Raw genomic sequence first — 12,712 nt, 5'->3', positions numbered from 1 at the left:
TATTTTCTAATTCTTCCTGGTTCAGTCTTGGAAGGTTGTACTTTTCTAAGAATTTGTCCATTTCTTCCAGGTTGTCCATTTTATTGGCATGTAGTTGCTTGTAGTAGTCTCATGATCCTTTGTATTTCTGCGGTGTCTGTTATAACTTCTCCTTTTTCATTTCTAATTTTATTGATTTGAGTCCTCTCCTTTTTTTTCTTGATGAGTCTGGCTAAAGGTTTATCAATTTCGTTTATCTTCTCAGAGAACCAGCTTTTAGTTTTATTGCTCTTTGCTAGTGTTTTTTTCGTTTCTCTTTCATTTATTTCTGCTCTGATCTTTATGATTTCTTTCCTTCTACTGACTTTGGGTTTTCTTTGTTCTTCTTTCTCTGGTTCCTTTAGGTGTAAGGTTAGATTGTTTATTTGAGTTTTTTCTTGTTTCTTGAGGTGAGATTGAATTACTATAAACTTCCCTCTTAGAACTGCTTTTGCTGCATCCCATAGGTTTTGGGTCATCGTGTTTTCGTTGTCATTTGTTTCTAGGTAGTTTTTTATTTCTTCTTTGATTTCTTCAGTGATCTCTTGGTTATTTAGTAGCATATTGTTTAGCCTCCATGTGTTTGTGTTTTTTACAGTTTTTTTCCTGTAATTGATTTCTAATCTCATAACGCTGTGGTCGGAAAAGATGCTTGATATGATTTCAGTTTTCTTAAATTTACCGTGGCTTGGTTTGTGACCCAAGATGTGATCTATCCTGGAGAATGTTCTGTGTGCACTTGAGAAGAAAGTGTATTCTGCTGCTTTCGGATGGAATGTCCTATAGATATTAATTAAGTCTATTGGTCTAATGTGTCGTTTAAGGCTTGTGTTTCCTTATTAATTTTCTGTCTGGATGATCTGTCCGTTGGTGTAAGTGGGGTGTTAAAGTCCCCCACTATTACTGTGTTACTGTCGATTTCCCCTTTTATGGCTGTTAGCATTTGCCTTATGTATTGAGGTGCTTCTCTGTTAGGTGTATAAATGTTTACAATTGTTATATCTTCTTCTTGGATTGATCCCTTGATCATTATGTAGTGTCCTTCCTTGTGTTTTGTGGTTTTTGCCTATATTTTTAATTGAATTGTTTTCATCTTAATAAATTTAGAGTTCTTTATATATTCTAAATACAAGTTCTTTCTCAGATGTATGTTTTAAAATATTTTCTCCCAGCCTGTGGCTTCCCTTTTTATTTTCTTAATAGTGTCTTTGCAGAGCAAATATTTTTAAAGTTTTAATTATTAAATACTTATTATTTAATTTTTTTTTTTAGTTCACGTGTTTTTTTTTTTTAATTAAGAAACCTTTACCAAACCCAGGGTCTCTAAGATTTTCTCCTGTGTTTTCCTCCAGAAGTATTATAGTTTTAATGCTTATATTTAGGTCTGTGACGCATTCTGAGTTATTACTTTTTGTATATGATATAAGGGTCTCTTTTTTTTTTTTGCACTATTTATTGCAAAGATTCCTTTCCCATATTTTCAGGATTTTGATTATGTTGAACTGTCTAATGACTGGACAGACAGCATCCATGGATGATTAGATTCTTGTTCATTGAAGTAATTTTTAATAATAGATCAGGCACTGAAAACACTTAAGATGTAGTTTATCCTTTTACATCTATATATCAACAAATACAAAATGAAAACCTTTTCTTGAAGGGGCCCTTAAGTTTTTAGGGAGCTATGACTCTTAATATTATCAAAACTCAAATTTATAGAATTTTCTTTCTTATTTTCTACTTCTTGGTTTGAAGAAAATTAACATTAGCCTTTGTAAAGATTTTTACAAAGCAGCACCCACTTTGGAGAGCACAGCATGTTCTGTGTGAGACAACAAGAGCTTGAATTGACTGTTTATGCTGTAAAACCTGTGATTCTTGGTGAACCTATGGTACACCTGCCAGAGAACAATCGCTGCTTTGCCCTGATCAACTTCGGGCCTGAAAGAATCCTCTTCTCCCGTAACAGCACTGCCTCTGCAGGCTTCTAAGTAAGGCTGTTTCTTCTTCATGTACCACTTGGCTCAGCATGGTGCCTCCTCAGTGCTGCTTCCAGACCATTCCCCTCACATCTTCCCTAAGACCCCCCAGTTTTGAGTCTTACGACTTCATCCTTCTCGTTTCTCAGCGGCTTTGGATCCAGGCATCCTGCTGCTCTTACCACCCTTGCGGAAATTCCTGGGGACTTGGATATGGTCCTTCAGACCCTTGCCTGTCAACTCCTTGACTCATCTCCTTTGGTCTCGTCCTCTACCCAGTTTCAGCCACTCATTCTCGAGGTCATACCCCATGGCTTATCATCACCAGTAATCTGCGACACTCCGTGGTCTCGGTTTGCTCTCTCCCGCCGTCTGACCACTGCCTCCTGTCTTTCCATCTCACTCTCTCTGGCCGCACATCTCCAGCCATCCTTCAGTTCTCGAGGGCCGGTGGGGTCTCAGCACTGTCCTTCACCTTCACCTCTTTCTTTCCTCTTATTCAGCCGAAATTCCGTGGTCAGTCATAATCACTCCCTGTGTACATTTTTAGCTCCTCTGCCCCTTTTTTATTTCTTTGTACTTTTTTGGCTAAACCACAACTTGGTTAAATCGAATATCCCACCATTTCTGCGTCTCACCTATGCGGCTGAACCGAGCTGGAAAAGACACAGACTTGCTGGTGCGTCTCATTTTACATTTCCCAGTGTGAACCCCTGGTCATCTGGTACTTCCCCAGCCCTCTCACTACCCCTCTTCCGGGTGACCGTCTCCCACTGTCCTTTCTGGAGACCTTCAGCACCACTTCCCCACTCTCTCCTCTGATTACCTTCCAAGGTAAGGGACCGCCTACTTCTGAGAAAGTTGAAACACATACAGGAGAATCTCTGTTGACTCCCCGACTACGTTTGCCCCCGCTGGCATCAGTGTGGCCGCCTCGCTGCCCGTTACCGCCTTCGAGCTGTGCTGGGGGCAGTCCTGTCGTCAAGTCAGTGGCTGCACATTGTCTGTTGGGTCCCTTTGCCTCTCACCTACTCAAGATCTTTGCTTTACCAGGTCTCCCCTCTTTGCTACACCCACGGCTTCCCCTGCTCGGCAGGGTCATATCCGCTAGCAGGGAAACAGGCGTATTTATCTTTAAACAGACTTTTCAGGATCCCACTCCTGTCAGTCACTGCTCCAGTTCTCCTGCCTGTGCAGCATCTGTCTCAGAGTTCTCCCCGCCGCCCCCCTTAAATCCACTTCCGTCAGGGTTTCCCCACCATCATGTTAGAACTGCACTTGTTGCTGATGCTGATGCCCGTCCTCAGTCCTCGTCGGGACTGGCAGCAGCGTTCAAAGGACAGATGCTCATCTGCTTATTGCTTCCTTGTGACACTTATTAAGATTTGGCCTCCAGGATACTGTGACCTTCCAGGTTTCTCTCCTGTCTCACTGGATGATCTGCATTTCCTGTGCTGGTTTCCCTCTCCTGTGCTCCCTCCTAAGGACACAGAGCTTAAGGACTCAGGCCTGGCCCCTCTCCTCTTTTGTTTGCATTCACCCCCTCGATGATTTCGTCTAGTCTCATAGCCTTAAATAGCATCCATATCCTAATGATGCTCAGATTTTTATCTCCAGCGTGAACCTCTCCTCTGACATCCAGACTTGTCTGATTGTCTACTTAGCATCTCCAGTTGGGTCTAAAAGACATCTCAGAGTCATCGTATCTAGAACTAAACCCTGTCTTCTGCTCAGACCCACTCAGTCAAAGTCTTCTCATTTCAGTTGTTGGCGTTTCTGGCCTTGAGCTGTTCAGACCTTGAAACCTCTCTTTCTTTTTCTCCACATCCTGCATCCAACCCATCAGGAAATACTGAAGGCTACACTTTTAAAATATAGCTAGATCCAGCCTTTAGATCTAACTTCCAGATTACAGAGAAATACAGAGGACAGAGGAATAGGTTAAAATGAGTCACAAGGAAAGGATCAGGAAAATCCAGAAAGTGGGATATTTCACAGGACAGCTGACCTGGTCTCTTCAGCAAGTGAATGTCAAGAGAAGAAAGGAACGGGGTGGACTATTCTAGATCCAAGAGTCCAGAGAGAAAGACACTGACCAAACGCATCACATGGTTCTTCTGGAAGACCTGCCGTGTGCAGAGCGTGGATGCCCCAGAGGACGTCATGCTACGTGAGAAAGCCAGTCCCAGGGGGCAGACTGTGCCACTCCACTTCTGGGAGGTGTCTGAAGTGGTCAGGCTCATGGAAGCAGAGTGAAGTGGTGGCTGCCAGGGGCTGGGATTTGGGGGAAACGGGGAGTTGCTGTTCAACAGGTATAAAGTTTCAGTTGCATGAGATGCATAAGCCCTTACGGCCTGCTGTGCAGCACTATGCTTGTGGTTAATAGCACTGTACTCTGATCTTGAATGTCTCTTGAGAGGGTAGAGCTCATGTTAAGTGTTCTTACCACAGCTTCAAAAACAAAAACAAAAACAAATGCAATGCATGAAGCTTGGATCTTGTTTGAACAAAGACATTTCAAGGATGTAATGGAGGAAATTTGAATATAGATTATTAGGTGGTATTGTGGGAGTGTTTCTTTATTATATTAGGTGTAGTATCAGAACCATGGTTAGTAAGGCACAGGAAAGTGCCTTTCTTATTACAGATGTATAGTGGAATTTTTAGGAGTAAAAAAGTTTTCTGATAAAAATTATTACCTTTACTGCTACCATATTGGTCTGGCTGCCGTCATCTCTTGCCCATATCATGTTGGTATCTTCCTGACTAGTGTCGGTGTTTCTGTAGTTGCCTGCCCCAGAGTCTCATGTGAACCCAGCAGCCAGAGTGAGGTTTTCTGCTTAGAGCCCTGCACTGGTGCCCCCTTTCACTCAGGGTAAAAGCCAAAGGACTCACAGTGATGTATCAGAGCCCAAGTGACCTGAGCCCTTGGTACCACTCTGACCTCATTTCTTTTCTTTTATTTTTTTTAACATCTTTATTGGAGTATAATTGCTTTACAATGGTGTGTTAGTTTCTGCTTTATAACAAAGTGAATCAGTTATACACATACATATGTTCCCATATCTCCTCCCTCTTGAACTCTGACCTCATTTGCTGGCGTTCTTTTCCACAGCAGCGCCCTGCTGGTCCTCACACGTCTCCCGCTGGGGGCATTGTGCGGGGCCCGTCCCTCTGCCTCGGGTGTTTATCAGGCAGACACCCACGTGCTGCTCTTCCTCGCTGGCTGCCGGTGCCCCCTGAGAGCTAGCCCACCCTGACCACCTGTGTAGTATCGCCGCCGCCCTTACCTTCCAGAGCCCCTTGTCCTGCTCTAGAGTAGGTGTGCTGTAAATGTTAGCTAAATGAATGAATATGGAATTACGAACTTTGAAATGAAAAGAAAGCAACTTTTATCTTCTTTTATCCTTTATCTCCAAGAAGAGTTCACCACTCTGTCATTTTCCATCAACAGTTTCCCTGATACCAACTCGATGTTCTGACACCAGCTTCCCGAGGTGGCTCAGACCCCACAAGTTAAGGTCACAGTCCTTTGATTCTGACACTTGGGGCAGACTCGGCAGTTAAGGCCCCAGTCCCACAAGACTGCCCGCACTGCAGACGCCAGGTGGATATGGGTGGGGTCCTTGGGGCACCCACACTTCTGCCCAGCCAACTGCAAATGCAGGAGTTCCCATGAACCCCCTCAGGTTTGATATTTGCGAGAATGACACAAAACTCAGGGAAGCTCTATACTTATGATTACATTTTTATTATACAGGATGCAACTCAGGAACAGCCAAATGAAGGAGATGCACAGGGACGTGTGGGGTAGAGGCAGCGCAGAGCTCTGTGACCCCGCAAGCCCACTGCCTTCCCAGCACAGTGATGTGCTCATCCGCCCCGAAGTTCCTGAACCCTGTTGTTTAGGGTTTTATTGGGGGGTTTCACTAAAGAGGCATGAGTGAAGTCGTTAGCCATGTGTTTGAACTCCACCGCCAGTCCCTTCCTGGAGGTCAGGGGATGGGGCTGAAAGTTCCTCTGGGACCAGCCCTCGTCCTGAAGCTGTCTACGGGTCCCACAGTGAATCACCCTGTTAGCATAAGCTCCAGTGTGGCTGGCAAGGGCTCATGATGAGTTATAAAAGACACCCCATCACTCAGGAAATTCTCAGGGTTTTAGGAGCTCAGCGCCAGGATCCAGGGAAAGAGGCCAAATATATTTTTTGTTCTGCCACAACTGCATATTGATTGAAAGAGCAAGATCAGAAGTAGTAAGTTGTGCCTCTAAGTGCCATTAGGTTTTATTTTCAGAGTTCAAGAAAGAGGGAAAAAGAAAGTAGATGAGACCAAAAGAGATAAAATGAAGGTCAAGCTGCGGACAGTGGTGGAATGCCTCTTTTTATTTACGGGACCTGATTGCCTGCTCTTGGTTTAGAGCCTGTGCCTCCGAGCCTCTGTTGCTCTTTCTAACACAGCAGGGGCTGTGAGCCCCTGCTTTATTTGCTTTATTTTTGTTGTCATCAAGGATGTGAAATATAAATGTCATAGCCAACTCTTCAATATCCATTTAGTGGCAGGGGACCAAAATGATTGTTTTAGGTAATGAAAAGCTCATTAGAAAATAGACCTAAGAGGGACTTCCCTGGCGGTCCGGTGGTTAAGACTGCGAGCTTCCATTGCAGGGGGCACGGGTTTGATCCTTGGTCAGAGAACTAAGATCCTGCATGCTGCACAGCGTGGCCAAAAGAAAAAGGAAAATAGACCTAAGAATTAACGTATCTATTTTAAAAAATAGTAACGTTTGCTAATAAAAATGTCATATTAAGAAATTGAGTCAAAATACAGTGTTTGTTTCGGACCCCATCTTAATTTGGGGGACTACAATAAGAATATTATGGTACTTAAATAATTTAAGCAGTAGAAATAAAATTTAATTTTTTGGTTTCTGTGGAAGCAGTTGACTGCAGGATGACAGTGTATTCCTGGAATTACGTTACGGATTAAAATTAATAGGCTTTTCCTTTAGCTTAAGCTATGACTGGTGCATAAGTTACAGCCGAATAGATGTGTTACTGGGAAAGTCGAGGAAATGGCTTCGTATGTTTTGTGGCTGGTTTGTGTCGTTTTCTTAACAGGAGTCAGGACATAGTAAGACGCTAAAGATGGTTTCTGGCTCATGAAGAACACTCCCAGTAAGATTATCCCTTGTCATTTACGTATCTGTGCAGAACTATAATCTGTTAATATTTTGGAGAAAATCACCTTTATGCTGTTTGATCCTAGCCTGAGAACGTTTATTAAGGGGTACTTAGAAAACGTTGCTGAAATTGTAAACGAGTTAGCAAAACAGAGTTATGGCTAGATGCCTGCATATTGAGTCAAGTTCATGACTAGGAAAAGTCGCATTGAATGGAAGAAGGCTGTGGACTACTATTCTTTTTTTTTTTTTTTTTTAATTGAAGTAGAGTTGATTTACAATGTTGCGTTAATTACTGCTGTACAGCAAAGTGATCCAGTTATACATATATATACATTCTTTTTTTAAAATATTCTTTTCCATTATGGTTCATTAGGCGCTATTGAATATAGTTCACTGTGCTATACAGTAGGACCTTGTTGTCTATCCATTCTATGTATAAAAGCTTACATCTGCTAATCCCAGCCTCCCACTCCATCCCTCCCCCAACCCCCTCCCCCTTGGCAACCACCAGTCTGTTCTCTCTGTCTGTGATTCTGTTCTGTTTCATAGATAGGTTAACTTGTGTCATAGTTTAGATTTGTGGACTACTATTCTTGCTGTGTTCTGCCCAAGTAGCAGATTGGAAGCTTATTAAATAAAAGTGCTATCGCCTTCCAAATGTATTTCAGTGCATAGGTATCAATGAGAACTGCTGTGTGTCAGACACGAAGTGCTGGGCAGACAGTGGTGAATGAGACAGACACCTTCCCCTGTTGACCATAGAACATCTTGAACGATGTGGGTCTTTGTTCTCTGTGACTAGACAGCTGAGCAGGAAGGAGAGAATTAGCCACAGGACCCTGGTGTTGTTTGCTAGGACCAGTTTCGTGTTGAACTCTGCTGATCTCTTGTAACAAAAGCGACAGTACCATCAACTCTGCCACTTAACGGTGTGATTGAACTTGGGGAAATTACTTAACTTCTGAGTCTGATATTGCTCAGCGTAACATGGGGACAGTGATACCTTCCTGGCAGTGTCACTGTGAACGCAGAGTGCCTGGCTCCATGGTTGGCAGGTTACTGGTGCTGAGTACATGGTGGTAACGGCTTTCTTTTGTTGTCTTCCCTTCCAGCTCAGGCACATTCTGAGGCTTTGATGTGGTCATCTCTTAAGCAAGAAGCAAACTGTATCATAGTGATTGGTTTGAAATACTTTATTCAGATTTTTCTGAGTTCTTTGATTCATAAGAAGTGTTGCTCTAAGTTGTAAATGAAGTATCGCATAATCTTGGAGTTCTCAGAGTATATAATTTCTTAGACATTTTAATTTTTTTTTTTAATAAATTTATTTATTTATTTTTGGCTGCATTGGGTCTTCGTTGCTGCGCGCAGGCTTTCTCTAGTTGTGGCGAGCGGGGGGCTACTCTTCGTTGCGGTGCACGGGCTTCTCATTGCGGTGGCTTCTCTTACTGTGGAGCACAGGCTGTAGGCGTGCAGGCTTCCGTAGTTGTGGCACGTGGGCTCAGTAGTTGTAGCTCGCGGGTTGTAGAGCACAGGCTCAGTAGTTGTGATGCACAGGGTTGCTTAGTTGCTCCGCAGCATGTGGAATCTTCCCGGACCAGGGCTTGAACCCATGTCGCCTGCATTGGCAGGCAGATTCTTAACCACTGTGCCACCAGGGAAGCCCTCTTAGACATTTTAAAGCATTCTTTTTTATAAGTTAAGGGGTTTCCTGTTGAAATATAAGTATCTTTTAGCTGTGTGGCTCTGAATTGCCACTTAGCTAGTAAGTTCAGTGCCTTTGGCTTTGGGTAATCATCACCCATTTAGCACCAGACTCACAGATTGCCCTACTTATGATTGTCCTTTTTGATTGGAAAGACTATTACTTGATTGGCAATGATTATGATTTTTAGATTACAGCTTTTTTGATTATTAAAAATATGGAATATTTTCTACTTTCTGAGCTTTTTATAACAATTCTTTAATATTTCAGTAGAATTCACTTAAGTTGTTTTTCTTTGCATTATCTATTTTCACAATAGGTTTTAAGCAAGAGGACACTTTTGGGGGGTTCTCTGCCCAGTTTACAGGAGTCCCTTTCTCTGAAACCTGAAGTTGTGGGTGTCCTACTTGTGGCTCCCCATCCTTTTGGTCACATACAGTCGGACTAGGGATGAAAAACAGACTCTAGCTGTATTATTTGGAGTTTCCTGGGAATTTAGAATTGGGATTGAGTGATGGCTGGTCTTCAAAACTATCTTCTTGAACTGGCATGGTGAAGACTTGGAGCGTGTGTGTGGCTCTCTTCAGCATTGTGTGGAGAAACAGAAAAAGCTGGTCTTCAGAGAGAAAACGAATAGTTGGGCAGAAGCAAAGGTGAAAGTCAGAAGGAGAGTACTGTCTGGATTCTTAACAGCTTTCCGGATCCTTATTTCAGTACTCAAGGAGGCCCAGCTATCTTTCTGTACCATAACATACCTCAGTGGTCTTCCAGTAAGTTCCCTTTTTTGGCACAATTTTGCCCAAATTAGTTTCTCTTACTTAACAACAAAAGAACCTTGACTAAAGGAGCTAGATTAAGCTTAAAACAAAAATGGATGGGTATGAATATCTACATGCAGAAGGAGGAAGTTAGACCCTTTACGTACACTATGCACATGGATCATAACTTCAATTTAAAACTAAAGCTGTGAGAATCGTAGAAGAAAACATAGGAGGAGTAAATCTTCCTGACGTTGGATTAGGCAAAACCTTCTTAGATATAATACCAACAGCAAAAGATAGATAAATTGAACGTTATCAAAAGTTAGAAACCATTGTGCTGCAAATTATGCCATCAAGAAAGTGAAAAGGTAACTCACAGAAAGTGAGAAATTATTTACACATCTTATATCTGATAAGGGGCTTTTACCCTGAATACTAAAAAAAACCCCCAAAAAACAAAACAAAAAAACCCTCTCACAACGCAATAATAAAAAGACAAATCAGTTGTTTAACAGGAAAGACTCTGAATAGACTTGTCCTTAGAGGATATACAGGTGGCCAATAAGCACATGAAAAGATGCTCAACATTGTTAGTCATTAAGGAAATGCAAATCAAAACCACAGTGAGAGGGACTTCCCTGGTGGTGCAGTGGTTAAGAATCTGCCTGCCAACGCAGGGGACACGGGTTCGAGCCCTGGTCTGGGAAGATCCCACGTGCCGCGGAGCAACTAAGCCCGTGCACCACAACTGCTGAGCCCGTGTGCCACAACTACTGAAGCCCGCACACCTAGAGCCCGTGCTCCGCAACAAGAGAAGCCACCGCAATGAGAAGCCCCCGCAATGAGAAGCCCGCTCGCCGCAACTAGAGAAAGCCCGCGCGCAGCAATGAAGACCCAACACAGCCAAAAATTTTTTTAAAATAAATAAATAATAAAAATAAATGAATTATAAAAAAAATTTTAAAAAACCACAGTGAGATAATATAATACTTCACACCCACTAGGATGGGCATAACTTTTTAGAGAGATAATAACAAATGTTGACAGGCTGTGGGAAAATTGGAACTGACATGTGTTGCTAGCAGGAATGTAAAATGGTACAGCTGCTTTGGAAAACAGTTTGGTCACACTTCAGATGTTAAACAGAGTTATTATGGGACCGAGCAATTCCACTCCTAGGCACATACCCACATGAAGCATGTATATCAGCTGATGAATAGATAGACAAAATGTAGTGTATCCATAAATGGAATGTTTTTGAGCCATAAAAAGGAATGAAGTGGTGACACGTCCTACAACATGGATGAACCTTAGAAGCATGCTGAGTGAAAGAAGCCAGACACAAAAGACCCCACACAGTGTATAATTTCATTTATATGAAATGTGCAAAATAGGCAAGCCCACGAAAACAAAGTAGATTAGTAATTTCTAGGTGCTGGAGAGAGAGGGAAATGGGGAGTGACAGCCAGTGGATACAGGATTTCTTTGGGGAAGGTGGAAAGGTTCTAAAATTAGATTGTGGTGATGTGAATGTACTAAAATCCATTGCCTTGTGTATTTCAAATGGGTGAGTTGTATGGTATGTGAATGATATCTCAATTTTTAAAAATTTAAGAGTAGACAAATAGAGAATAAAGTTAACATGTTAACTTTGATACAGGCTTCAAAAATAATCCTAATAGATTTCTACAGAGAAAACTTACCTGTAACTTTTTTCATAAATACTTATGCCTTGGGACTTCCCTGGTGGCGCAGTGGTTAAGAACCCACCTGCCAATGCAGGGGACACGGGTTCAATCCCTGGCCCAGGAAGATCCCACATGCCGCAGAGCAACTAAGCCCGTGCACCATAACCACTGAGCCTGTGCTCTAGAGCCCGCGAGCCACAACTACTGAGCCTGCGAGCCACAACTACTGAAGCCCACACACCTAGAGCCCGTGCTCCGCAACAAGAGAAGACACTGCAACGAGAAGCCCGCGCACCGCAACGAAGAGTAGCCCCCACTCGCCGCAACTAGAGAAAGCCCACGCGCAGCAACGAGGACCCAACACAGCCATTAATTAATTAATTAATCAATCAATTAATTTTAAAAATTCTACAAAAAAATTCTTATGCCTAAATATGTATATTTTTCTTAATAATAAATTTTTAAAATTCTACATAGCAGGTTACTTTATTTAAAGATAATTTGACCAAAATTTAGTAGCGATTGTATTTATCAGTCTGAGTGACAGTGTAAGTTGAAATGTAGATTTTTTTTCCCCTAACATATTTCTCTTGTTGCCATTATGTTTTTTGAGTGAAGGGAGATGGTTGTGTTATGAAAAGATCCTTGGGTTTGGCACTTGCTGGAGTAGGACAGAGGTGTTCAGTCTGTGGTCTTGAACAAATAATTTAATTTTTTAGAGCATCGATTTGAAGAACTTTAAAGCGACTATCATGCCAGGATAAAAGCTTTTTTTTTTTCTTTTTAGTGTTTATAGAAGTTTTGGAGGTTTTCCTAAGAAAAATAAGCATAAGTATATTCAACGTCTATCCTTGTTTCAGTTTGTTTGTCCACACCAGTGTTATCTTAGATTTAGGGCTTCTGCAAACAGAAATGGTATCCAACTTTGTCTAATGTCTGGTATTACATAAACAGGTTCTCTGTTTATATTATTTAAAGAAATTGAAATTTTAATAACATTATTGGTGACCTTTGAAGTAGTAGGTGATGGAAGTCATTGAAATATTAACTGAAAAGCTTATTTTAACCTTCTTCCTAATATACGTCTTTTGCCTTTATAAAACAATTGTCATTGATTTTGACTGTTTTTAGATATTAGCATGGTATCTACTAATTATGTTAATTCCAGATTAGTGTATAATTTGAAAAACATGTATTAATTGTATGTTATCACTTTTCACCTTTTAGCTTGCTTTTGATAAAATTATATTTTTTAATGAGTGGTAACAGTTGATTTTAGAGATTTCTACTGTAATTGCATTTGCTCTCATGTACATGTATTATTTTGTGGCTCATATGTGTCAAATACCTTTTTTGTTGCAGTTAAGTGATAATACAGGA

At 41.7% G+C, this 12,712-nt stretch overlaps 1 protein-coding gene across 3 annotated transcripts in view; it reads left to right on the top strand.

The window, feature by feature from the left end:
• The window catches only part of HOOK3 (hook microtubule tethering protein 3), a 97,581-nt gene that overhangs the window by 16,299 nt on the left and 68,570 nt on the right, over nt 1-12,712 (top strand). The gene's annotated exons all lie outside the window — the stretch shown is intronic.

Source organism: Eubalaena glacialis, chromosome 20 (genome assembly GCF_028564815.1).
Source record: "Eubalaena glacialis isolate mEubGla1 chromosome 20, mEubGla1.1.hap2.+ XY, whole genome shotgun sequence".
Classification (NCBI taxonomy): domain Eukaryota; kingdom Metazoa; phylum Chordata; class Mammalia; order Artiodactyla; family Balaenidae; genus Eubalaena; species Eubalaena glacialis.
This window is presented reverse-complemented; position numbering and strand designations above follow the sequence as displayed.